The sequence below is a fragment of the Felis catus genome, chromosome C2, assembly GCF_018350175.1.
Source record: "Felis catus isolate Fca126 chromosome C2, F.catus_Fca126_mat1.0, whole genome shotgun sequence".
Classification (NCBI taxonomy): Eukaryota; Metazoa; Chordata; class Mammalia; order Carnivora; family Felidae; genus Felis; species Felis catus.
In genome coordinates, this window is record NC_058376.1 from 140,535,526 (window position 1) to 140,563,506 (window position 27,981).

Here is a 27,981-nt window from a genome sequence, read left to right on the forward strand (position 1 = left end):
AGTGCTGTTCGACAGAATAATAGGTGACTGCTGACATTTCACCTTTTATCATTATAGCAATACTTCGAGAAAAAGTGTAGTTAAGGTTGTCAGAATTTCATTTTAACCCCCTCTTTGAGGCTGTTAAAAATTCACTCCTGCTGAAACTTGCCTTTCAGGTTCTCAGCCAGATTTGTGCTTTGTTTTCAATCCGTTGTCTCTAATGGAATGCAAAATGTAACGCAGGGCGAAAAAGCTTTCTTTTCCAAGGATCTTTCTGCAAACTGCTTCCTACCTCAATTCCCCTTTCCTTGTTCACTCACTCTCTGCCAAAAGGTTAGTTTTAACATCCAAAACAACCCCAAAGATACACTCAACTGAGAGAAGATTCAAGGCTTTTGGCAGTGTTTATAAAGATCGCTGAAGCAATAAGCAATACTCAACAAGTAAGAATCTGTTCAGCGGTGTTCACTAAAGGGAATCACAACCTTCGAACACTGTCAGTGTCCGTCACAGATGTAGTTGAATCAACAGGGATTTTTACAGCACTCACTGAATGAAAGATAACTAATGACAGGTCAAAAACGTCTTCATAGGCATGACATAGGGTGACAATCTCGTAGGAAGGAAGGAACGGCAAACATGTCCCGAGACTACGTTTGTATAGCAAACCTGATTTTGTTTAGACTGTGTGCCCTTGGCACTCAAAACTTCCCATGACCCTCTCCCCAAGTCATCTCCCACTGAGGGCAAAATGCTAGGAGAAAGGGCAAGAACTGATGACTTATTGGTCAGTTACTATATGACACATAGAATGATAGGCACTTTATTATATAAGGTAGTGTGACGATACCACGGGATATGACACACCCCTCATCCCTACCCTCCCACTGAAACAGACTTTAACTGTATCTACCTGTGTATACATGGCTTTAAAATGCTCCCAGGCTTGCTTTGCTTATCTTAAACTAGAGCGGCTGTCCAGCTAGACTTATTATGTTGATCGGCATATGAGATACCACCGTATAGAATAGAGTATTTACTTTTGCAGACATCCACCAGTTCTTTGATAGACGTGTTAGGTCTTGTGTGTGCCATCCTGCCCATTACAGTAGTCCCAGAACCTGGGAAAGTGCTATAATAAGCCTTTTATTATTATAAGCATTTCTGCAATACTTTCCATTTGCAAACTGCTTAACAATCAACTCCCCTCTTTATGTCTCACAAGAAATCAGATAGCTCAACACTTGTTAGCTTTGTTTTATGGCTCTGAATCCTCAGGCCCAGAGTTCAAAGAAATCAAGGGTTACACAGCCAGCTCAGGCTTAAGACCAACACAGCTGCTCTGTCTTTATCCAGCCTCTCAGCCAGGCTGCCCAGCTGCTTCCCAATCCTTTCACCGAATACACACATATATATTTTTTTATTTTTAAACTCTTGGAATTAAGAAAATTAGAGTAAGAATATTGGCCCCAATTCTCCATTTTTAGCCTGAAAATCTCACAGCCTGGGCTTTTGCCAAGTGTTGCTGGAATAATTTTGGCGGATCTGAAATAGCCCACAGACAAGTTCCCTCAGCTGGTAGAGAAGCAGAGATGAATGTCTTTGGGGGCCATTTTGCCCAGCCTGTGTCAGTGGCCGAGAGGAGGGAAGGGGCATCCAAGGCAGAGTTCTGGCATGCTGCTCAGCCAGGCAGAGGAAGCCATGAAGCAAACAAGTGGGGAGGTGAGTGGGCAGAGTTGGATGGCCTTGAGAAGCTTCTTGGGCGGGGGGCAATGGCACCGCTCAGGGACATGGGTCACAGCCATCAAAAGGTAAGGCTTAGGTGGCCCTGGCTCTCCAGTATAGAATTTGGGGCCATTCTTTCAGAAATTGGGCGGCAAAATTGGGTCAAAAGCATTAAGAATAAATACAGCTTTGCTCTGGAAAAAGGTCTTGTGGAGAGATGTCCCTCTCTCTGGAGTCAGGCTATTTTTTCTACTGTTCTTGAATAATGCCGTCATCCCGTATTTGTGGCAATAAAAACGTTTATTATCCCACATCATCATTTCATAATGTCTGTGATACTTACTATTACATTCTTGTTAAACTTTGTTTTTAAACTGTAATTTTGTGGCTCCTTGGTATATGTGCAATAACTGCTCAAAACGTTTCACTTTTAAATCAAGTGCTGCTAATAATATTTCTGCGAGTGTCAAGAAAGACAATTGTCTCAGCTGAGAATACGTACTTATGAACTGGGTATCCCTTTCCATTCTAATTCCAAACCTAATTAGTTTCTAGTATTCAATTCACTCCTCTTTAAGAAGATTGGGTTAGCTGGTTATTCCCTCATTTTCAAAAACAAATACTTCCTCCTCTTGTACTCTCATTCCCCCCCCCCCCCACAAAACACTCGCATCATCATCTCCCCATCATCATTACCAACATTAGCGGAGCACTTTCTATATGCCGGACACTGTCCTGAGAATTTTACATGTGCTGATTTCTCTTCATAGCAGTAATAGGAATTATTATGATCACTATTTTACAGATGTGGATACTGGGGTGCAGAGAATTTGTGCAAGATTTGGGACACATGCAATCTGGCTGCAAAGCTAGTCTCCTTACCGCCCTACTCGAAGGCCCCCCTCCTGGTGGCCTGCCGAATACGTTGCTATTTCCAAAGCACTTTTCTTTTGCGCCTTACAACCAGGCACAAGATTTTGTTTAAACCGGAAGCCCCCTTTTTATTTCCTCCACATCTGGGGAAATTACATAATGCTTTACTATTGTTGAATTTGTTGAAGGTTTAGAGAACATTTTTTTTCCCAAATGTAAATTCTAGATTTAATTGAGAATTAATTCTAGATTTCACCGAAAGTAACACTATGGGGCGCCTACGTGGCTCAGTCGATTAAGGCTCTGACTCTGGATTTCAGCTGAGGTCATGATCTCAGAGTTTGTGAGATCGAGTCCTGTGCTGGGCTCTGTGCTGACAGTGTGGAAGCTGCTTGGGATTCTCTCTCTCTCTCTCTCTGCCCCTCCCCCACTCACATTCTCTGTCTCTGTCAAAATAAATAAACATTAAAAAACAATAAAGTAAAACAAAAACAATAAAGTAACACTATGGACTTCTCCATCTAAAAAATGTTAAAAGTTATTATCAACTAGAAATCATCCTCAAATTATTCTCCATGGTTTCTTTTTCCCATTATAAAGTAAAGTCCTACATTTTTGCCAGGGGATGTGCTGAACTCCAGCAGAAATGGAGTATATTTAAATGTGTCTTAAGTTATAACTGACTGCATTTCAAAATCAAATACTTTAGGCTTTACATATTTATAGTTATATGAGTAACATTTGTACTTATATGTCCAGATTTATATATTCCAGGCCAAATTCCAGAAAAGGATTTTGAGGTTTGGAACGTATACTGCTTGGAATTTATATATACCTCTGTTCTCCTCTCTTGATGTGGAGAGTAGGTAGTTTATTCTACTTTTTAATATCTCTACTTATATTCACACAGTTTCTAAAAAGGACATATATGATAATGTGGCCTAGTAAAAATAAATGCTAAATTCCTCATTGAATTATTGTTTCTTTTCATGCCTACTCATTTATAGTTCTTAAATTTGTTGTTCTCAACGTTTGACATACCATCATTAAGGGGATTCTGAAAATTCTGTAGAAAGCAACTGAACTGAATTCCATAGGAATACAAATAACACAGATGCCACTATCTGGATGTATGCATTGCTCTTGGGGCAAAGTCCTCCCATGCCTGTTATTTACTAACGATGTTTAGGACATTACAGGGAGGTCCATGGGAGAACAGATCAGTGTTTTGCTTACCATACAGAGGCAATAGGAGTGCTTGAGAGGATTACACACCCCATGTCATTTGAAGAAGCAACCTAGGTTCCATGCCTCCTTATTATAACTTCCTCTGTCCAGGGCCTCACACGCGTGTTATGGTAAACTTCCCCTCCTACTGACAGTCACACAAATACCCCTGCTGAACAATGAACCTCCCCAGAAAGCATCTTAGGGAAGCTCCGGCTTAGTTTCAGCTTTGTGGCCCATAAATATCGGCATCAAACAAGCTCTAGGGACACCGGGGAAAGGTTAGTGTGCAGACCAAGGTCACGGCACATTCCAGTTCCTAACCTAACCAAAGGACATAGACCAAGAAAGCTTTTCCAAAACCAGGCAGCTGCATTTCATCTTTGCATATTCAGACCAAAGCAAATAAATACCTGCTGTTTCAAACAGCTGGGTAGTTTGCTGGAATGCTAATGAATCACCAAAGTCATGGATGGTAGTGATGTTTTCCTCAGGTGGCAGGAAGGCCCCATGAGGAAGAGTCCTACACCTTGCCAAGCTTTCAGACTACTGAAGGAACAGAATGATATAGGACGGGGATCTGACATGTTGAACTTTAAATCCAACCTTCATTTTAGCTAATGGTCCTTTTAATTCTTTGGGTTCAAGGCCCCCCAAAATGAGTTTCAAAACTGGGAGTCCACCATATCTTTGGACTGAAAGGGAAATAGCATGAACAGATACTAACTCCCGACTTGAGGCAGGATTTTACATTTTTTTATCCCAGCTTATCCGATGATGGCCGTTAATAGATATTTTTATAGTCCCATAACACAGAAGAGAAAGATGAGGCTCAAAAAAGTTAAATACTTCACTGAAAATTACCCAGAGTATATAGCAGAGCCAGGATTTGGATCCAGGTCTGTGAGATCCTATGCCCATTTTCCTTGCTTCCTTCTTGGGATAAAAATATATTTTCCTGGGGGATTTATGGGAAGAGACGGAAGTTTCAATATGATCCCCAAAAGCATACTTAACTTGCCTTCTTTAAGCTCAGCAGTGTAGAAAGACACTTGTCATTCATGTTCCCTTCCTGGACAAGTACACAGAGGCTACTTGTGGAATATGAACCTGTCTGTACAAGAATCAGCACTTTGAGAGCTGAAGAGAGGGAAAAAAACTTGACTTGTTCCTAACCTTGGACTCAGTCTGGTGGCGTGACAGATGGGGGTTTCCCTAATTGCTGGTCCTGCCTGCCACAGCAGCACAGAACTGTGGGTATGGGTGGCATTCCCCTTTTCTTTGGACTACATTTCACTCAAGGGCCTTCTGCTGTTTTCTTGAGTGCTTTCAAATAAGACAATAGCATAACCTTCTTGGAAGTAATTTGACTAAGTTTCAAGGAGCTTCCTTCTTTCATTCAAATAGGTAAGAGCACAAAGCAATGAGACATCATCAGTAGCACCAAGGCGTTCAGCCAGGCATCTCCTGACTTACAGGTCACACACTGCAGTTTGAGTGTGTGTATGTGTATTAGTGCACAAAAGTGAACACAACTCCTTTGGAAACCTTTAGTGATTGACATCACTCTTCATCTAATTTCTGAGTATCCCCCCACCCCTGTCACCCATTAGGGAGACCTCAGCATACTGATCAGAGGCTTTGTAAATGTGTTCTTTGGCAGTTCCAAGTGTGTGTTTAGAATTTCAACCAGTGTAAGGGCACCTGGGTGGCTCAGCTGGTTAAGTGTCCAACTTTGGTTCAGGTCATGATCTCACAGTTTGTGAGTTCAAGCCCCATATTGGGCTCTGTGCTGACAGCTCAGATCCTGGGACCTGCTTCGGATTCTGTGTTCTTTCTCTCTCTGCCCCTCCCCCATTAGCACTCTATCTCTGTCTCTCTCTCAAAAATAAACATTAAAAAAAAAAAGAATTTAAACCAGTGTATGGGATCCCTGGGGCAGAGCAGAAAGAAGCTGGAACTCTCTGGCAATTCATTTTTGGTATAGATGCCTCATGTGGCATGCCCCATGAAGTTCATCACACAGCTGACTTTCAGCAAGATGTTCACTCACTATCAGTGAGGAGATTGTTTTAAAAATTCAGGAGATTGTTTTAAAAATTCACTCTAGGGTATCCACATACAAAAGAATAAATTTAGACCTTTTCTTCACACCGTACAGAAAAATTAACTCAAAGCAGATTACAGACTTAAATGTAAGAACTAAAACTGTAAAACACTTAGAAGTAAATGTAGGAGAGAATTTTCATTACCTTGGGATATGCAAAGCCTTTTTTTGTTTTGTTTTCCATTTTTTGCATTTCATTTTTTTAAGCATAATTTATTGTCAAGTTGGCTAACATACATGCAAAGCCCTTTTGGATAGAATTCCAAAAGCACTGGCAACAAAGGAACAATAAATTGGGCTTTATCAAAATTAAAAACCTTTCTGCTTCTGTGGCAACCATCAAGAGAGTGAAAAAGACAACCCACAGAATGGAAGAAAATATTTGTAAATTATATTTCTTATAAAGAACTCATATCTAGAATATATACAGAACTTTTACAATTCAATAATGTCAAAACAAGTAACTCAACTAGAAAATGGCTAAGGATCTAAACAGACATTTCTCCCAAGATAATATACAAATGGGCAATAAGCACATGAAAAGATGCTCAGCTTCTTCAGCTATGAGGGAAATGCAAACCAAAACCACAAAGGGATACTATTTCATAATCACTAGAATGGCTATCATCAAAAAGACAGATAAGAAGTGTCGACAAGGATGTGGAGTAAGTGGAATGCTTACACCTGATGATGCAAAAGGAAAATGGTGCAGCTACTTTGGAAAAGTCTGACAGTTCCTTAAAGGTTAGACAGAAAATTACCAAATAACTCAACAATTCTACTACTAGATATGTACCCAAGAGAAACGAAAACGTATGTGCACAGAAACACTCGTGCAAAATGTTTGTGGCAGCATTATTCATAACGGCCCAAATTCAGAACAACCCAAATATCTACCAACTGGTGAATGGATAAGCGAAAGAGGTTATTATCCATGCCATGGAACATTATTTGGCAATGCAAATGAATGAAGTCCTGATACATGTATGTATGAATAGAATATGTATGAACCCCCAAAATATGATGCAAGAGATTGAAGTCACTCACAAAAGGCCATAGATTATATGATCCCTTTTCATGAAATGTCTAGTTTAGGCAGGTGTATAGAGACAGAAAGCAGATTAGTGGTGGCCTAGGGCTGGGGTAGGAGTGGGGGAGAAATCCATGCTAATGGATTTCTTTTTGAGGTGATAGAAATGTTGTAAAATTGACTGTGGTGATGGGGGCACAGCTCTGTGTATGTACTAAAAACCACTGAATTGTACACATTATAGTGTGATGCTAATGCACTTTTTGGGTCACTCTCCAGAAGAGACCAACTTTTATAAGAAGACACTGAGTGGGTGCCCTCATCTCCTGGAAGTCACCGAGGATGGACATTATACTCTACTCAATGGATGCTCGAATTTCTGATTTTCTTTTTCTTCGTAGGTAAACTGTATGTTTCGTTTTCTATGGCTCTTTTTTTGGAATCTTTGTAAAGCAGGGTTCAGAAAAGGTGTTCTGAAATAAGATGCATGGAACTAAACCATTTACCTCATTACTTGAGGAGTTTCACTTTGGTTCTTTTCATCAAAAATCCCACAGTTTCAAAACTGCTAATTTATTGCTAGAATAGTTCATTGCATTGGATAGAAGGAACTTATAAATAGAAGCTAGGATTGCTGTTTTGCTTGTTATCAGTACTGTTGAATGACCAATTGCATTCCCTTTAAAAATGTATCAATTGGGGGCGCCTGGGTGGCTCAGTCGGTTGAGCGTCCGACTTCGGCTCAGGTCATGATCTCATGGTCTGTGGGCTCGAGCCCAGCGTCGGGCTCTGTGCTGACAGCTCAGAGCCTGGAGCCGGCTTCCGATCCTGTGTCTCCCTCTCTCTCTGCCCCTCCTCCACTCTCACTTTGTCTCACTCTGTCTCTCAAAAATAAATAAATGTAAAAAAAATTTTTAAAAATGTATCAATTGGTTCTTTACTATTCTTAAGCAGAAGTATGAATCAAAACACTAATTTATATCATTTAAAAAATAAAAATGACACATTCCCCAATCGAGAAGTCAGGAGACAGAGCAGCAATTAGAGAATTCAACATAGGTCATGATGAGCTCCGGGTGATGTATGAAAATGTTGAATCATTATATTGTGCACCTGAAACTAATATTACAGCATATGTGAACTCCTTGCAATTTAAATAAAAACTTGAAAAAAAGAAAAAAGAAATCAACATACAGTCACTTACATTCAGTTTTATGAAAGAAAAAGTCTAGCTGGATATTTTTAAACAGTTAGACACTGTTAATATAATTAAAAGCTGTCATCAAGTTTTAAGTAAGTAGAATTTATTGAGGGCAAAAAGACAGCATTTGGGGGAGATTATGAACACTGGATTTGTAAAAGAAAAGAACAGTGTTTGAGGATTGGTTTGGCATTTTTGATGCTTTGAAAAAGGAGACTCGAGCAGGACCCATCAAAGCAATTTATTATCTTGGATATATGTAAATTGGTCATTTCATCGCTTAGAGATTTGTTCTACATATCTGAAAGACTCATGATGTAAAACCACAGCCAGCCATCAGTGGGTACACAGAAACACTTTCCTCTGTCTCTTTTGCTCTTTCATACTTTGGCATGCAATAATGAGTAAACCAAGAAAGCATATATTCCTTGCAATCCCAGGGTAATTTTTTTATCAGTGTTAGCCGGCACAGTGAAGTTGGCCCCCACATGAATGTGCATTTTAATTTTAGTGCATTTGACAAGTCTCCTTTCATACAGAATTGACCTCGCAGCATTGGGGGTGGCGATTCTATCTGTAAAGGTGAAGAGGAGCTCATTTGGTCAAAACAAAGCAAGTTGCTGGTGGAGAAGTCATCTCTCTGTCTGTCATGCTATTGTAATTGTCTGTCATGCTATTGTAATTGTAGCTTCTCCAGAAACATAACAACTGACAACAAAATGATGATTCAAAGCCACAAGTATCATCCTCTGTATTGTACTACAACTGATTATGGAGCAGTGGCAAAAAGGATGCTGGGTGGAGAGACTGGAAATGCCTAGTGATGAATACCAGTAATTAACCCTTATCTGTTAAAAAAAATGGGATTGAACACTACAAAGATTCCAAAATATGAGTCACAGAAGCCTGCATGCACAGTTTACCTGTGAAGTGAGAGGAAATCAGAGCTTCCAAGAACCACCCGGAAGAGCACAATGTCCCTTCTCAGGACAAGGTAGGGCAAGAGCCACCCGTAAGGTAGGGCAAAAGGAAAATGTAGACATCAAAAACTCAGGTCATTGAAAATAACCAAAAAATTTCACAGATACATTTTTGTCAACATTTTGCTCCCCTCGGTCTACCCAAAAGGTACAACGGTGGCAAAAGTGACCAATTTGAAGTTATGACTCCTTTTTTCAGCTGATCGACACAATGATAAGGAATGTGTTGTCAAAAGGCAGGAACCTGTTACACAATTTGGTCCTGAATAAAATGAAAATGCAGGGCTCTTGTTCAAAAATTGTGAAGAATTTCAAGATGGTAACAGCAAGAGCGTAACTAAACCAAGCACAGGTTGCTGTCCATGCAGCCAGCCCGGCCAAAGGCTAGAAACAGATCTGTACACACGTCTGTTGTCTTCTGGCTAATTTAGCTTCTTTTTGGCAGAATGCACATATGTACAGACTCTACAGCTTAGGAATGACCTTGTGTCACTTTCTCATTTATAGAAACCAACACCCAGAGAAGCAAAATGACTTGTCTAAGGTCATGAGTTGCACAACAGAGCCAGCACCAAATCCCAGGTGTCCTGACTCGCGCACAGACGTTCTTTCCCCTACACCAGGTTACCAGTCTCCAGTTTAAATGTAAATAATTAGGAAACACTGACTACAAAAAGGGGGCACAGAGGGAAGGACATTACCTCATCAGAACTTCCTTTTCAACTCTTCTGTGCAAATAATAAAATGCGGTCTGAAACTCCGTTTCAAATTCCTTTTCTGAGTCAACTCTTCCACGTCCTAGGAAAAAGACATCATATGACAGCTTCAGACACTGAAGCAAATTACCTTTGCCGAGAGCTCACTTGAGCCCTTGGAGTTAACGATCACAGACCAAGGTGGTTATTAGTGGATGGTTATGAGGCAACACGTTAGTAAACTAATCAGTGTTCCTGTACAAATATTTAAAATAATTCTGAGATAATTTGAACTTTAACACTGAGCTAGCCAAACCCATTTGTAATCTGAACCCAAGGTTCTAATAAGTTACTGCCTTTTGGATGTCCTTCAACATGAGGGACATTTTTAGAAAGATTAGCACTTGAGTGGAAACAAAGACTGACATTTTCAACGTAAACATGAGACCTGGAGTTTGTTTAATACAAAACATGATGCATGTGTCTTCCTCACTCAGGTGCATGTGTAAATTTAGTACATCAAAATATCTGTTGCAAGGGCACTGTCGTTAAAAGATACTGTACAAATCAAATATAAAGGGAGCTTTAAAAGCTTATGAAAAACATTCAACCATGTGATGAAAGAGTTCAAGGTAGGCTGGCAACCGCATGATGCAATAAAAAAAACACTGTCCAGAGAGGCAAGAGACACCTGCCAATCCCCCCCCCCCCCGCCACCCTCCCCGACAAGGCACAGGTATTAGGGCCAGATAGATCTCTAGTTCAAATCCCAGCTTCACATATATTTTACTTCTGTGAGCCTTGGCTAATTCGTCTGCAAAATGGGGTTGATACTAAAGCCAAACAGCTAGATCAGATGCTTTCTGGGTGCCTCAGTGATCTCTGCAATCTATGATTCACACACCTTTAATTATATCTTATTGAATTGCCCCTCAGAATTTTTACTGGGGGGATTAAAATTAGTTTTGCATGCCCAACGTTTTCCATAACTTTACGGACTGTAGGTAGCAACAGGGAAAAACAAAATATTCTCTGGCTTGGATAAATTTTGGCATAATTATAGGTCTGGTGTGTGGAAAATGAGGGCCGGATGAAAATGGTGCAGAGACATGAGTAACCCAAAGAGTCTGAGGCTACAGCACTTACATCTCATTAACCGCCAATTACTGTATTTATAATTTAACACAAAAAGGAAAAACACAAATGGGGTTTAAAAAAAATCCCTTTTATCTAGACTTCAGTTTATACTTGGCCGCTAAAGGCAGATTTAATGCAATAAGTTGAGAAAGGGAGTAGTTAGATTGAGAAACGAAAACACTTTTTGATAACATGTGAGGCTATAAAAATGGCTTGGCTGAATCTATTAACCAAAGATAAATAATACCCTGCAGGAGGAAAAGAAACAGCTTTTTCTGGATCGTAAGGTCTGGCATGTTTTTAAAGACCTTGCTTTCACTAAAAATGTAACACATCCAATTTAAAGAGACATTTAAAAAAATTTTTGTTTTTAATGTTATTTATTTTTGAGAGCAAGACAGAGCGTGAGTGGGGGAGGAGCAGAGAGAGAGGGAGACCCAGAATCTGAAGCAGGCTCCGGGCTCTGAGCTGACAGCACAGAGCCCAACTCAGGGGCTGGAAGTCACGAACCGTGAGATCATGACCTGAGCTGAAGTCGGACACTTAACCTACTGAGCCACCCAGGCGCCCCAAAGAGTCATTTTTTTTAAATTCGTGATTTCATAACACTTTTGCATCCGAGATCTTGTCTCTGTTCGGATAAGACCATGTTCAAGACTTTCATCAAAACATGGGAATAAAAATGGCCCTCAGTTATTTGTGTGATTTCATTATTAATCTTCCCATGATTCCTATTTCTATTATTACTGTTGCTATTCTCATTACCACTCCCCCTACTAATGCTGTTACTACTACTCCACATCTGCATTTCTAAATGGCCATCTGACGGGAATTCTAATGAATAACAATTGATTGTTCAGCCCCGGAGTCTCTGGCTGGCTCTCTCGGTGAGTCTATTTCTGGTCTGTATCTCAGCGTAGTCCATGGGCCAGAAGCTTTATCACCTGCGAGCTTATTACAGATGCAATCTATGGCATCCGAAGCTCTGGAGTGGGGGCCAGGAGTAAGTGTCTTAGCAAGCTCACCCAAAGATTCTGATGCTCAGAGTTGCAGAGGAAGTGACCCAAATGCCAGAGAACAGAGGAAGGAGGGATGGGAAAGAAGTGAGGAGGAACACCTGGAGCCACCACCTGCAGACTTGACCTTGTCTGCTTCAGGGCAGGCTGCCTATGCCAAGGAGAAGAAAGCAAAGTCTGAGGCAGGTCTGCAGGAAAGAGAGCTCCTTCCTGCCCCAGGATGCGGTTGCAGAGGCTCCTGCCTTCAGCTTCCCCGCCTCCGAGAGGAGAGGCACCACCAGAACTTCCCCCAGCCATTGCTTGTCTCTTTTGCCTGCCAGATATTAAAAATGACAAGACTCCTTATTTTTCATCAATGAAGGCAAGTCAGATGGAATTAGCTACGGTTTCTGAATTAGTATTTCTTAAGGTGTGAGGTTTATGCGTTTCAGGGATGCAGTGATCCTCAGACCCACCGAATCAAAATCTCTGGGGGTTGCAGGAGGCTTTAAAAAACCACCCCTATGCTGTGTCAGATTTGATCTACTGTTCTACTTTTTTGGCCTCACTTGAAACTTAGTTTGGGATGAGGTTTCAAAATACATGCTCTAATCCATCTGTCTGTCCTCCCTCCCCTCTTTCTTTCCTTCTGTAATAAAATATTCTCAATAACACAAGCTAATTAAAAAAAATACACACAAAGAAGAAAAGAAAAAATTACCTGTACTTCCATCACCCATTTTGATGAATAGTTACATAAAATAACATATATTGATTAAATAAAATTAGGATATAAAAGGATTACATAACATCCATGAAGAGATAACCACAGTATATTTTTAACTTGTCACCTATTATTAAATATCTAGAAGATTCTAGATTTTCTACTTTATAAATACTCATAAACAACTCTTGTCAACAAAAAATCTTTGTACCCATTCCTGGACAAATGACCTTCGTGGTCAATTTTTAGAATTGGAATTTCTGGTTCAAAAATTGTCTTCTCTTAGAGTATTCTACACACATTGCCAAGCTGCCCCTAGAAAGAGAGTACCAGTTAAGAATCATACCAGGTTGTAAATTGATAAGGCCATGTTAAAAACAATTTGGCAATCTAGATACGGAGAACTCAGTATATGCCTACTTTTAGACCTGAAAAGTCCACATCATGGAACACAACCTAGAGTGACTCTTTCACAATAGTAAAAGTTGGAAATCTCTAAATATCTATCAATAGAGGAATAAAGAGAGAAATACAATACAGCAGTTAAAAGATATGAACTGGATCTATATGTATCAACTTACATCTATCTCAAAAACATAAAGGCATAATGTTACACGTAAAAAATCTTGGTCAAAGGATACATATAGAATGGAATTATTTATGTGAAGTTTTAAACTTATTTGTCTTCTCCACCATGTTGCTACTTGCACTGAAGGTGCAAAACCAGTGGTGGATGAAACTGGCAACCTGGCCTGGATCAAGGCAGCGGGGTCAAATGCATGAGTAGCCACTGTGCCTTCCATAGCGTGCACGCTCCAGGCTTACCAAAACCAAACAAGCCGGCTTCACTCAAGAGTGTCCTTAATGAGGAATAAAAGTGAATTAATCAAATCTCAACACTTGGGCACTTTTTAAATAAAATACAGAGTGACAAAACAGTGTGAATGTAGCACTTCTGTTGCATATGAAAGTATGATCACTGAGTTGTGAACTGAACTACGTGCTTTCTTCATAGAATATCATTTTTTCTTGAAAGAAGAAGAGGCAAATTATGGTTATTATGGGTGTTCGGCCAACTTTTTTCTCAACAGTGATGAAGAGTCTGCTACTTCAAAGAAAATGACTGACAGCATTTTTTGTTAATGATAAAATTTCATGCTTTCAAATGAAAATTAGAATTTTGGAAAACTTATAACCACCACTGAGGGCTTGACAGATCACTAAAATCTAAAGACTTCTCTGAGATCAGAGGAGACGTAGTAAACAAAATCTTGAACATTGTACAACAAAACGTAGCTACAACTGCAAGATGTGCCTTACTCATCGAACAACTATTTTCTAAATGGTCAGTGCATGATGTTACAAGACCACGAATGGGGAAAAGACCCACTCAAAGTGCAAGATAAATGAATAGATTTTAATGTAACGAAGTACAAAAAGTTCAGTGATATGGGTTTAGATTCCACATTTCAACTGCCTATTTAGAAACTGCCACTTGTTGAATTTTGGTATACTATCAAAGCAGAATTTTTGGTTATCAGAAAAGGCTATTAAAATACCGGTCCCTTTCCCAACTACGTAACTGCTTGAAGGTTGATTTTCTTCATATCCTTCACAAAGAGAGCGAGGCACAACAGAATGAAATCAGAAGCAGATACAAGAATCCAGTTGATTTCTTTCAGGCAAGACATTAAAGAGATGTACAAAAATGTAAAACAATACCACTCTTCTCAGTGATTGTTTTCTTTGGAAAATGTAGTTGTCATAAAAACATTATTTACGTTGACATGTAAAGAATTTATTATTGCTCTTTTAAATGAATTATAAAAATGTAAGTGTTTCTGTTTTAATTTCTAATGTGGTAACTATTATAGATATTAACAGACAAAAGTCCTTTGGGGTTCTCAATAATTTTTAAGAATGAATCCAACCAATTTGAAAACTGTCACTGGAGGGAGAGAATATATAAATCTCTTACATTATTTTCTTTTTTTTTTTTTAACATTTTATTTATTTTTGGGACAGAGAGAGACAGAGCATGAACGGGGGAGGGGCAGAGAGAGAGAGGGAGACACAGAATCGGAAACAGGCTCCAGGCTCTGAGCCATCAGCCCAGAGCCTGACGCGGGGCTCGAACTCCCGGACCGCGAGATGGTGACCTGGCTGAAGTCGGACGCTTAACCGACTTCGCCACCCAGGCGCCCCATAAATCTCTTACATTATTTTCGACACTTTTCTCTATGTATGTAACTAAGGACAAAAGAGTAAAAAAGCCTACCAGCAGCATATGAGGATAATGCATGAGCCTATATTCTTACCAAACCAATGAATTATTAAAGAAACAAACATACCTTGTGACTTTGAAAGAAACTGTTATGTCTTGATTTTAATTTGTCCCTTTGGCATCACGTGAGTTTGAACAATTTCATATATTTTACTGTTGACTTTAATCGTTTGTGTGTGTTGTCCTATTTCTATTCATTTATTTACTTGTTCACTCAACATATATTTGTTGAACATTTTATATACACCATGCTTACTTCTAGGTATACCTGGAATATAGCTGTGAACAAAAAGGTCTATTGCAGGCAGGGGTTGATAATACTGTGGTCTGTGGGCCCACTTTGGCCCATTTCCTGTTTTTGTAAGTAAAGTTTTATTGGAATACAGTCATATTTATTTCTTTACGCATGGTCTATGGCTTCTTTTGTGCTACAAGAGCAGAGTTGAGTAGTTGTAACAGAGATTCTGGTGTCTGCAAAGCCAAAAGTATTTACTATTTGTCCTTTACAGAAAAGGTTTGCTGGCCTTTGGTCTTGTGAATTCTTCTTCTTCTTTTTTTCTTTTTCTCAATGTTTATTTTTGAGAGAGAGAGAGCTTGTGAGTATGCAAGTGGGGGACTAGCAGAGAGAGAGGGGGACAGAGGATCCGAAGCCGGCTCTGTGGTGAGAGTGCAGGGCTCAAACCCACCAAACAAACCCTGAGATCATGACCAGAGCTGAAGTTGGATGCTTAACCAATTGAGCCACCCAGGTGCCCTTGGTCTTGTGAAGTCTATAGAAATACTGTCTCTTTCCTTCATATTTGTCAAGACTGCCTTATATATTAAAAAAAGAAAAAGAAGACACTTGTCCTGCAGATGTTTACCCATCATGTTTATAGTCTTTTAATTTTGTTTGTGATTTTTTTTTTCATTGCATAGAATATTACATTTTATGTTGAAATTTGATCAGATCTTTTCTTTTAATATAATTGTTCTTAACCTTTTGGGAGCATTGATTTTTAAATAAGTTATTGGCTACTTTTGCTTTTCAATATACTTTGGATGAATTTTTAAATTATTTTGTCATCTTACTGAAAGAATCCCTGGGTGATTCTGATTTCAGATTCGGTCAATCGTTAGATTACATTGGGGAGAATTTAATGTCTAAAATACTGATTCCTTTTGTTGAGGAGTATAGAATATCTCCTTGTTAAATCTCATCTTTTTCCAAAATTTTTAATATATTTTTTCCAAGGAAGTCTTATATATTTATTTTTATTCCTAGTTATTTATTTTATTTTTTTACATTTTTTATTTATTTTTGAGAGACAGGGAGAGACAGAGGGCAAGTGGGGGAGGGTTAGAGAGAGAATGAGACACAGAATCTGAAGCAGTCTCTAGGCTCTGAGCTGTCAGCACAGAGCCTGATGTGGGGCTCGAATTCATGAACCATGAGATCATGACCTGAGCCAAAGTCAGATGCTTAACCGACTGAGCCACTCAGGCGCCCCCATTCCTAGTTATTTTTAATTTTAAGTTTGCTATTGTGATATGTGGGTTTTTTGTTTATTTTTTAATTATGGTATTAAGTACTTTATTTTGTGTATTTGTATTTGTAAGTACTGTAGTGAAAAATTTTGTAATACTAGACTCTTGACTATTCTAATAGCTTTTATTTTCAGTTGATTCTCTTAAATTTTCAATATAGACGAATGGTGATTTTTTTTACTTGCCCTTTCTAATTACCTTATCTAATTTTTTCCTTGTCACTATATTTGCTAGATTTTTATAAACATAATCAAAAAATTTGTTGGGGCGCCTGAGTGGCTCAGTCGGTTGAGCGTCTGACTTTGGCTCAGGTCATGATCTTGTGGTCTGTGAGTTCAAGCCCCACATTGGGCTCTGTGCTGACAGCTCGGAGCCTGGAGCCTGCTTTGGATTCTGTGTCTCCCTTTCTCCTGCACCTCCCCGCTCATGCTCTGTCTCTCTCTCTCTGTCGAAAATAAATAAACATTAAAAAAAATTTTCTTGTTTCTCATTTTAACGAAAATACATATAGAATTTTATAAATGAAAAATTTAATCTTTGTTTCAAATACATCTTTATCATTTTAAGAAAATAGACTTCTATGTCTCTTTCATTAAGAATTTTCATTACCGGGGCACCTGGGTGGCTTAGTCAGTTTGGCGTTTGACTTTGGCTCAGGTCATAATCTTGCAGTTCACGAGTTCAAGCCCCGAATCAGGCTCTGTGCTGACAGCTCAGAGCGTAGAGCCTGCTTCAGATTGTGTCTCTGTCTCTCTCTGCCCCTTGTCCACTCACACTCTGTCTCTCTCTCCCTCAAAAATAAATAAATATTAAAAAAAAAGAATTTTCATTATCAATGTATAGTAAATCAAGTACATTCTGAAGATCTATGACAGGATACAATTTTTCTCATTTAACCTATTAATAAGATGAATTATAACAAAATCAGATTTCTTTAATAGTAAAACTTCTTGTGTCTTTAAGAACCAACTATTTTGATTATGTTTTGTTATTGTTTTTATGTTTTGCTAGATTGCATTTGCTCATAAATTACTTAAGATTTTTCAATCTATAAGGTTGATTTATAAGATTTTGGTGTCATCTTTGCTAGGATTGCCCTGTACTATAGAAGAAAAAGGAATTGGAATAGTCACATCTTTTTTCTATCCCCATAATAGTTTACAGCCGTTAAAATTTAAGTCGCAAAGGGTACCCTAAGATCATGCTAATGAGATATGGTACAAGTTTCCTCCACTAAATAATCTAGAAAGTTATCATATAATCAGGCATTTAAAAACAGCAACAACAACAGAGTCAGATTTAGATTTTAATTTCTTGTCAAATGGGGGCAATCGTGAAGGGGCCCTCACTCTTCCAAATAACTACTTGTAGATAAGGGATGAGGTTCTCCTGTAAGCACTGAATTAACACTTCTCCTAGGTCCATGGGAATAGCCACTGGATTGAGACCAATGACAGAGATTAATCCATGATATTAACACATCCGAAGAAAGAAAAGGTCAACACTCGCAGTATGGTCACTTTTATAAACTGAGCTCAGAGAAAACAAACTTTGGCAGTGGTAACTGGGTGCTGTTCATAGGGAGGAGACACAGAACCTAAGAGCTCTAAGCATCCAGTTATGAAAAACGTATTCCATAGTGGTGGTGTAGGCATTTCCTCAGGCCTCCTCATGCTCTGGAGAAATGTCCTTCAAGATTATGGTCTTTTGCTGATTCCATGTACACCATCACCTTTTGGCTTATGAGTTCAGCAATTTCTGCTGATTATAGAAAAGTTAGCAGGAATTGTCTAATCTGCAGAGCAAGAACTTTTTTCTGCTGGGAAACCTCACCCCTATGTTTTCATGTACGATTCATTTCTATGGGTATCTCTAAGGGACATGTAGGTAACACTAGACCCACCAACTGAAACTTCAATTCCTTCTGATTTGAAATGCTATTAAGTTAGTGAGGCATTTTTAGATGAACAATACCAAATACATCCTAATTTATGAAAATAAAATAAAGTAATTTGCTAACATCAGTACTTTGAGCAAATCACATACAACATGTCTTGACAATCTATCCATGTGGATCTGGATCCTCTTACTGGACAGCTGGGAACTGTTGGGCTGGATAATTCCAATGGCATTTCCATTCCATGAATCTATAGATCATTCCATCTAGCTATGACTTTCTAACATGATGTAGGAGGATTTCTTAAAGGAGTTATCATTTCCCTGAGGTTATCTTTTGCCCATTAGCCAAAGGTATCAAAGGATCCTAAAATAATTCAAATTCCCATTCTTGGTGAAATTTGGTATTGGTGAATAACTATTCTATCCGTGGCTCTCATAAGGGAATTCATGGATAATATACTGAAAATATTTGACCCATACGCAAGTTATTTGTATCAGTAAGGCCCATCCTTAAAGCTATGAGTTTTTTACATGGTTAAAAACATGCCATCTTTAAAAAATACAGATAGAAAGATATCCTAAGAGGATAAAAATGAATACAGTGAGTATTATTCTGCCAAACCGAACTATATAAATTTATTGATACTAATTTTTTTGATGAATGATAGATTTTGATCTATAGGACAGAGACATTAAATATCAGCAACTTTACCTAATCTATCTCAGCCATTAAAGGTTCATCAGCCTATTTTCTCTCACAGAGGAGAAATACATCTATTAATTTACCAATGACAAGAAAGTCAGATTGAAACAAGTTGGTCTTATTTTTTCTCAATTATTCAAACATAATGCTTCTGAGAAGTAAATGACATTTGTTTTATGATTTTCTGTCATTTGGCTTCTCTTCCTGCATCATACTGAATGAAACAATATCGTACCATTCTGCTGTTGTGATCACACCAAATTTCGACATATGCTTAGTATTTGGCTCTAAGTGCCACTGTGTCACCAAATTCACACTTGGATCCAAACTTGACTGTGTGTGAGCACGTGCATAAGCACGTGTATGAGCTTGTGTGCAATCACATTTGGACATTTGTTTCCTGATAACAGAAACCCAAGCATATGTGTGAGACCAAGCATCCCTTTCCTTTTGACACATTTTCTGTAATTAGATTAATTAAGAAATTTAACACCAGCATTAAAAATTGGAAGGGGCGTGTATCTGTAAACTTCAACTGTGGTTATGGCAAAGACCTTTATGTCACCCGAAATGTATCTTCTAGAGTCATAATCTAACCTACAAGACACGTTTTCATTTACTTTAAAGCACAGTTCGAATCATTACAGAAGAAAAAAAATCTTTTCCATAAAGAAAATAAAGATGGGGAAATAACACGGCTTATTTGAACATTAAACTATCCTCTATAAAAATGTCAGCCTAACTGGATTACTTCCATCAATGTTGTAAAAATAGAATCGGCAAATGAGACTTTGATGCTGGTGGTTGAAAAAAAAAATTTTTGGTATTTCATTCTTGTGGTTTACGAGGTTACTAAAACTCTCGATGCAATTATGGCTTGACACGTTCTATCATTTTTTTTATTTATAGTCTTCTAAAGGAAGTGGTGTAAATTGCATTCTTTAAAATATCACTGAACTTGTTTTAAGTACCCCAAATTTCATTGGGAGTGAAATACAATTACTCAAAACATGAACAAGTTTCTAGCTACGAATTTGAGACCTATGAATACCAGAGGGATGAAGACCTAACTGTAAGTTAAATTAGCACAGACAAGATACATTCTGTAAGAACTTGGAGTTCGAGGAACATGAAAGGCATTTGGGTATCATTTTTAGTTATTTGTTTTAAATCAAAAGAGAGAACAGAAATAAAATAAAATTATTTTTAGAAATAAAAAATAATACACATCTTTGTGATAATGACTTTCAGGAGACTGTACAGTGAGGCAGTTAGGAGTATAGGCTCTCGATTCATACAGACCAAGTTCAAGATCTGGCTGTGTCATGCGTTAGTGTTAGCTGTACGATCCTGAGCCACTGACTAACCTTTACTCCTCAGTTCCCTTAGCTGTATGAGGATACTAATAATATGTTGTGTATGTCACAAGGCCATTGTAAAAGATTAAATTAAATAATCCATGAAAGCACTTTGCACAGTACCTGACACATAGAAATGCTAAATAAATATTCGAATTTTTAGAAAGAGAACATCATGTATATTGAAACCAGAGAGATTCTGAATATAGCACTGATGGTAACAGAGAGGCAGTTGGGAAAATGTGGTACTCATGCAGCTGCAACTGTAGGAATCAATTTAAAAAAACACACATGTTCCTGATTTCATTGATTAAAAAGCAATTCATGGAAACATCTGTAGACATTCTTGCATTCAAGGCTCAATTTGTTTGGCTTGTCCACTGCTATTCATTTAGGACTCAATACGTTTAGCAGACCTTTGATGAGGTGGAGTAAATACCAGGTTCTAAAAGCGATTTCCTCTATAGGCTACTAAAGTTGATTGCATTTTGATGAATGCATTGCGAATGGAAGAGCTTGAAACTGGATATCCATTCATCGTCAGAATATAATACCGACAATGTTGAAAATTCCTATGGATCTCTTGATAAGTCAGAAGAAAAATTTAGGCACCAATGAGACAGGAAAACCATTATATAAATGATACTAAGCTCTAGAAGCTTCCTTCTGGGAGAGTATGTCCAGAGATTGGATGCGTATGATCCGAATTCAAAGACCAGAGGAGAAGAGAAAGAAATTTACCTTGATGTTGGAACTGAGAACATAAACCAAACTGGCCAACATTCACCTGTATCCATTGTTATCTAGGCATTTTAACAGGAACAGTGCAAATATTCTAAAAGCAGAATTAAGCCCAATCTTTGGAATAAAGGGCAGATGTTGAGGGCCATGTTTCTGTGGACGTTACATTTTATACAGCACATAAATTAGTATTAGGGAAATTGCTGCCAGGGGCTCTTGTTAATACCCCCTGTGCTTATAGTGTTAAATGCAAGTAACATTCAATTTCCATTTTAATGCTTATAAAAGTCTTCTCATTCTAATGAAAAAATTGCCTGATGTAGCCATTATATTTGCATAGTTGCAGATATATTTATGATTATAATGACCCTCTTAGTGAATGATTAGAAAATAATTTCATGAGTGGATAAAACGTACTTAACTTTAAATATACAGTCAAAATTGCAAATTTGAAAACAAAAATAAAAGTTGCTTAAATACCTTTCAAAATTGCAGCTGTCCTATTCATTATTCCAAAAAAAAAAAAAAAATCAGGATAAACAAGTCTTTGCCTCAATGATCTACACTGGCTATCAAAGCAGCTCTGACTTCCAGGGCTGATTTACTCTTCATTTTGTGTTTCTGCAGTGAATTGGTGTAGGAATATAACACGGATGGGCCATCATCATCAATGAGTTGTGACCTTTGCTTGTTCAGGCTAAACGGTCCTGGGAGTGCTGAGTCGACAACATTCTCTGTTCTCATGTTCCTTTTGGCCATTGGCTGAGAGTGGTGGCAGGGGTTAGCAGTTCAGTCTGCTGCTGTGAAGCGGGGGTTTTTCTTCTGTGAAGCTAATTGAAACTGCAACATTGGCCTCATTATCATCTTGTAAAACCCCTCTGAACTAACTAGCTCAGACAGCCATGGTTATATGCTAAAATCAAAGGCAAGATGATTCAAAGAATTATGGGCTTAGAGTTTGAGCCATTTTCTAAATATCAAAAAATACAAGATTAAAACTCAGGGCATAATTTCATTTACATATGCCAATATAGTTATCAAATTGACAGCTTTTCAAATTTACCACCAACATAGGCTAAGTAGGGAGGTGAATACAAAGAGACCCTGAGATGTTTTAGTTTCAGCAATGATAATGTCACTCTTCTTACCATGGTCATGTTTAAGTCACATGGCCAAGCAGAATGCCCTAGGGTTGATTTTTTTCAAACCCAGTAACAGTGAATCATTGTTTAACTCAATTGCCTTAGGTTCAACCTGATTGTATTACTAAGATTAATAATAATAATAATAATAATGACAATAATAATAGTAAATAAAAGTGAAGTAAGTTTATTATGCTGCATGCTCTCAGACTACTTTGATCTAAATCAATAGTTCTCAATGGGGGTAATTCTGTCCCCAAAGGGACATTTGGCAATATCTGGAGACATTTTTGTTTGTCACAGCTAGGGTGGGGTTATTGGTAACCAGTGGGGAATGCTACTAAACATCCTGCAGTGAATAGGACACAACAAAGCACTATTTATCCCCAAATGTCAACAGCGTCAAGGTTGAAAAACCATGTTCTAAATAACCAAATCAGATTGCAGGGATCTGGTATCTGGTCAGTTGAGTAGTATCTGGTCCTTACTGTTGCTGAGGTAAAATCAATCAATCAATCAATCAATCAATCAATCAGCATGCTAAGAGAGGATTTATCAAGTAGTTTAAAAATTTCATTTCTAAACACAAAATACCTGGCAATGCGGTTGGGGACAGAATAAAAGCAGGAGAGGAGAAAATGTGAACATTTTATTTAGAGAAAGTACACTGTCATAATGAGTCAAAAAAAAAAAAAAGATGTGCTAATTTACAGCAATAAAAGCTGATGTAAATTATTGGTAGGATAATCTATATGCTAGCCAGGTTGCTTTTACAACACACAATGACAGCATTGTATTTAAGCGAAACGTTTTTCTGATTGGAGACGAATGATAACTCTATGCCCTGATTTACCTGTATCTTAAAATATATCTTAAAATTTCAATATAAATCTCTCATATTGACCAAAAATAGATTAATGGAATAGAATAAATGCCCTCCAAACAGACTCCAGTTTATATGAGAACCTTAAAAAAATGACCAAGAAACTATCACAAATCAACACTAAAGAGATGGGATTGTTCAACGAAAGTGATTTTAAGATAATCATTTAATTCTTTAGGAGTTTGGAAAAACTTAGTCATGATCTCAAGTTCTCTCCACATATCAAAATAAAAATATGTATAGATTAAAGAGTTACCAAAAAGAAAAACTATAAGAAAATCAGATAGAGTTATAATATTAGATATAGTTACAATAGATAGAGGCTTTCTGAGTGTGGGAAAATCTTCTTAAATTCTCCTACTATAGCAGTAGAAGAAATATAAAGGGAAACCTTGATACAATGTTCCTATGTCAAAAAATTTTACACTTCTACATGTCAAAATCCTCAGAAAAAAAATCCTCAGTCAAAAGTCAAAAAACGTATCAAATAGGGGTGCCTGGGTGGCTCAGTCGGTTAAGTGTCCAACTTTGGCTCAGGTCATGATCTTAAGGTTTATACGTCCAGAGCCTGGAGCCTGCTTCAGATCCTCTGTTCTCCCTCTCTCTCTGCCCCTCCCCTGCTCATGCTTTCTTGCTCTCAAAAATAAATAAACATTAAACAAAATGAAGACATAAATCAATACAAAGATTTGTACACTGACACTCACAGACATTTTATTTGTAAATTCCCCAAATTGGAGACAATCCAAATGTTCATCAACAGGTGAATAAATGAAACACATTGTGGTATCCATACAATGGAAACAACTTGGCCATAAATATTCATAGATTATTAATACATGTAATCTCAACTAATTATGCTAAGTGAAAGAAGACAGACAACAAACATAATACATACTGAATGAGTCCACAGTTCTAGAAAAGACAAACTACCCTATAGTGACAGAGCACAGATCTATGGTTGCCTAGAGATGTGGGCAATGGAGTAAATGGATCACAAGGGCACAAGAGAAACCTTGGGAGTGACTGTAAGTTCATCATCTTGACTGTCACGAAAATGTCCAGGTATATACATATGTCAAAATTTATCAAACTGTATACTTTTAATATGTATATCATTGACAACAATTGACATTGTATGTCAATTATACTTCAATAACGCTGCTATAACAAGTTGTTCTTTCTATGCTTCAGTTTCCTCCTCTACAGAAGGGGATAATAGATCCTATCTCATTAGGTTGTTTTGAGAATTAAACTTGAGTAATGTTTACAAATCACTCTGTTCAGAGTCCCACACACAGTAAGCACTTAAAATTGTAGCAATATTTATTGTAAAAATGGTATACAAACTTTTCATACTGAGTGGGATTCTAGTATGTTAAAAATATGCTTAGAAAAAAAGAAATATTCCAAGATGATAAAAGCTCTTTGATTTGAATTGTAACAAAAGGGGAAAAATGAATTTGGGGGTGATTTTGTTTTTGTGATTTCCATTTCCTCCATTTTCTAGGATTTCTACAATGACTACATATTGTTTTTATTCAGCAAAAAAGTTTAAGAAATCATAATAACCAAAGCTCTGCTAAACAAATCAAATGGCACAAAGCGTATCTGCTTCCTGCCTATTTTGACACCCTGGCACCCCTATAAACTTGCAAATGCTGAGTCCAACTTGGAGAAAACAAAGCAGGATATGACTTCCAGGATGACAGGACAAACCTGGCTGTGCTCAGCTGCAAGGGTGAGCCTGGTTGGTCCTAAGCTGGATTCTAGTTCGAAATTGAGAAAGCCATAGCTGAAAGAGTCAAAAAAAAAGAGGTGGGACAAAGAAGCGGAGCAGGAAAACTTCTAGCAGCAATCCTGCCAGGAAGCAGCTGGGGGTGCTTGTCTCCTCTGGATGCTTGAGAGGAAAGTCGCCCTTTATAGATGGAAAGCACCACCCTAAGCTACCACCACTGCTTCTGTGGTTCTTATCCATCATCTCTTGTTTGGATGACTTGGGCCGCATCTTAACTGCTCTTCCTCTTTCTAACCCCATTCCTCTCCATTCTATAGTCAGTGTTGGTACACACAGAATGCATGCATTTGCCTCTGGCCTATTTAAAATCCTGCAGTGACACTCCATAACCCTTTGTAGATAAGGTCCCTATTCTCAATATGGCCCATGTGGACTTGGATGATGTGCCTCCTCCCTACCTCTCTAGCCTCATCTTGTCCATTCTTCTTCCCTCTCTCCCTCTATGCTCCTGCCCCATTGGCTTTTCAGGTTGTCCAAGTTCCTTTGGTCCCTCCTATCTCAGTACTGTCTTATCATCTTTGCTTTTTATCATGAAATATTCCCTCCCCATTGCTTCTCACTTATCAATTTCCTTTTCATTAAAGGTTCAGCTAAACAAAGAAGTCTGACATCTCCCATATACTGCTGCAATCTCCCATAATACTTTTTGCTAAAATTCAGTTAATTGGCCTAGGGTCTTCCTAGCTGGTGGGCAATCTGAGAGCAGAACCATGTCTGTGTTGTTCAAAGCAATAACCTCTAAACAAAGCAGACTAGCAGAAACTTGTTGCTGATGATTTTAAAAGGGCTGTTCCAGATTCTCTGATAAAAGCATCATGGTAGAGGAGGAAGAACATCAAACCACTAGGACACTCGCCTGCCAGTGTTAGCCTTGGGCAAGTCATTTCCTTCTGGTTTTAAAATAAATATTTGTAAAGCAGGCCTAAATTAACCCCCTAGGTCTTCTCTAGATCTAAAATGTAATTGGGTGAGATTCAGGTCATGTCTCAATGAGTCACAATGATTTCTTGAGCAAATTAGTGCCCCCTGGTGTTCTGATTTCAACCAGCAAATAACAATTTAATGGTATAGAACACTAGAGCAGTATCACCAACAAATTGTCACTCACTGTTTAGAAGCTAAAATGTCAAAATGATGGGCTTCAGCTATTAGCTATTCATAAAGTTTTGTTCCACTTACAAATATCCTAATCCTTGGCTCACCTCAATCTTTCACAGACAGCAATCAATAGAAACCCCCCAAAGAATGGGTAGCTTCAGTTTTGGTCACTCTTGAAGTTGACCTTGTACATTCACTCAGCAGAGTGAACTGGGAAGAAAGCATGGAAAAGGGATGTTTGGGACCATCGCTGGACCAACCCTAGGACGAAAACATATCACCAGCTCTTTTTTAAAATCTTTATTTCACACTTGCCTTGGACCCCTATGGTGTATGTACATTTTAAGGTATATCTCAAATGGTAGGAAGTAGGAAGGCACTTGTATCAGCAAATGGAAACACTGAATTCCAACTCTACCTTGATAACAATGGTACTGGTGCTGAGAGGGAATTCAAGGAAGATACTGCATAAATGAGGTAAAATACACAGCCACGAAAATGCATCCTTATTAAGAGAAAACCAATGTTTCCAAAAACAAAAGCTGACGGTTGTCTACAAATCGTTTATCTTGATTCAGGAGACAGTAAATAATCACTCCTAGGATAAGTATATCAAGTTTATATTGAGTAAGTTGATTCAACAGGAAGCCCAAAGTTCATGGTGAGAACTTATTTGTTATCCTTCTTCTTCTATATCTCCAGGCAATGCTACATGAACAGCACATATCTATATCTTAGGAGCTCTACAACACAGCCAAGGGAGGATGGGCTTGAACAATTGTGTGATAATTCAGACCAAGAAAAAGTTAAATGAGTAAAAGCTTTATCTTGGTTATCCAGACAAAGCCACATTACATGATATTAAGAAACAAACAAGGGGCACTTGGATGGCTCAGTAGGTTAAGCATCCGACTTTGGCTCAGGTCATGATCTCATGTTTGTGGGTTCAAGCCTCGCATTGGGCTCTGTGCTGACAGCTCAGAGCCTGGAGCCTGCTTTGGATTCTGTGTGTGTCTCTCTCCCTCCCCACTCTCTCTCTCTCTCTCTCTCTCTCTCTCTCTCTCTCAAAAATAAACATTAAAAAAGAAATAAGAAAAACAAAGAAACAAACAAGGGGCACCTGGGGGCTCAGTTGGTTAAGCATCTGACTTTCAATTTCGGCCCAGGTCATGATCTCATGGTTCGTGCGTCTGAGCCCCTCATTGGGCTCTGCAGTGATGGTGTGGAGCCTGCTTGTGATTCTCTTTCCCTCTCTCTCTCTCTCTCTCTCTCTCTCCTCCTTCAGCATGCAGTCTCTCTCTCTCTTTAAAAATAAATAAATAAACTAAAAAAAAAAAGAAACGAACAAATACACAAACCAAAAATGTTGCTTCAGGGTATGCTTCAATGCTCCTAGAGAATTCAGTTTTGAATACTATCTTCCAGGAGACCTAATCATGTCACAGCCATATAATCTCTGCTACTAAATTATTACTTAGAGGGGGACATTATGGAATAGACAGCCCCTCAACTGTATTCTGGATACAGATTCATTATATTAGAAGGAAAATAAATAAATAAAAAAACACAAAGATTTCCATGAGTATTATATCAGTGGCATTCATAAATGGTATCCATTTTGGTAGAAAGAGTGATTTACTACATACATAACTGTGTTAGCCAATAAGCATGTCTAAAATGAAGTGGCATCTGTGAAAACCCATCCCTAAAAGACTCAAGTAAGTGTGTTCAAGAGCAAAGTATTTTCTATTGGATAGTTGAGGGAAAATTCTCCATGGGTCTTTCAAGTTTCTGCATGTCTTATAAGCAAAAACGCTGACTGCCTTTGTTCCAGACTAGCTGCTCAAGGATGTTCACACAGTGAACAGACTT

General features: G+C 38.2%; 1 protein-coding gene across 10 annotated transcripts in view; it reads right to left on the reverse strand.

Annotated features, from left to right (window-relative positions):
- The window catches only part of THRB (thyroid hormone receptor beta), a 391,572-nt gene that overhangs the window by 282,891 nt on the left and 80,700 nt on the right, over nucleotides 1-27,981 (reverse strand). For all 10 annotated transcript variants that reach the window (XM_045037689.1, XM_023260616.2, XM_023260619.2 and 7 more), the window contains one exon: nucleotides 9,827-9,923. The gene's annotated coding sequence lies outside the window, so the exon portion shown is untranslated. The remainder of the gene's footprint in view (nucleotides 1-9,826; nucleotides 9,924-27,981) is intronic.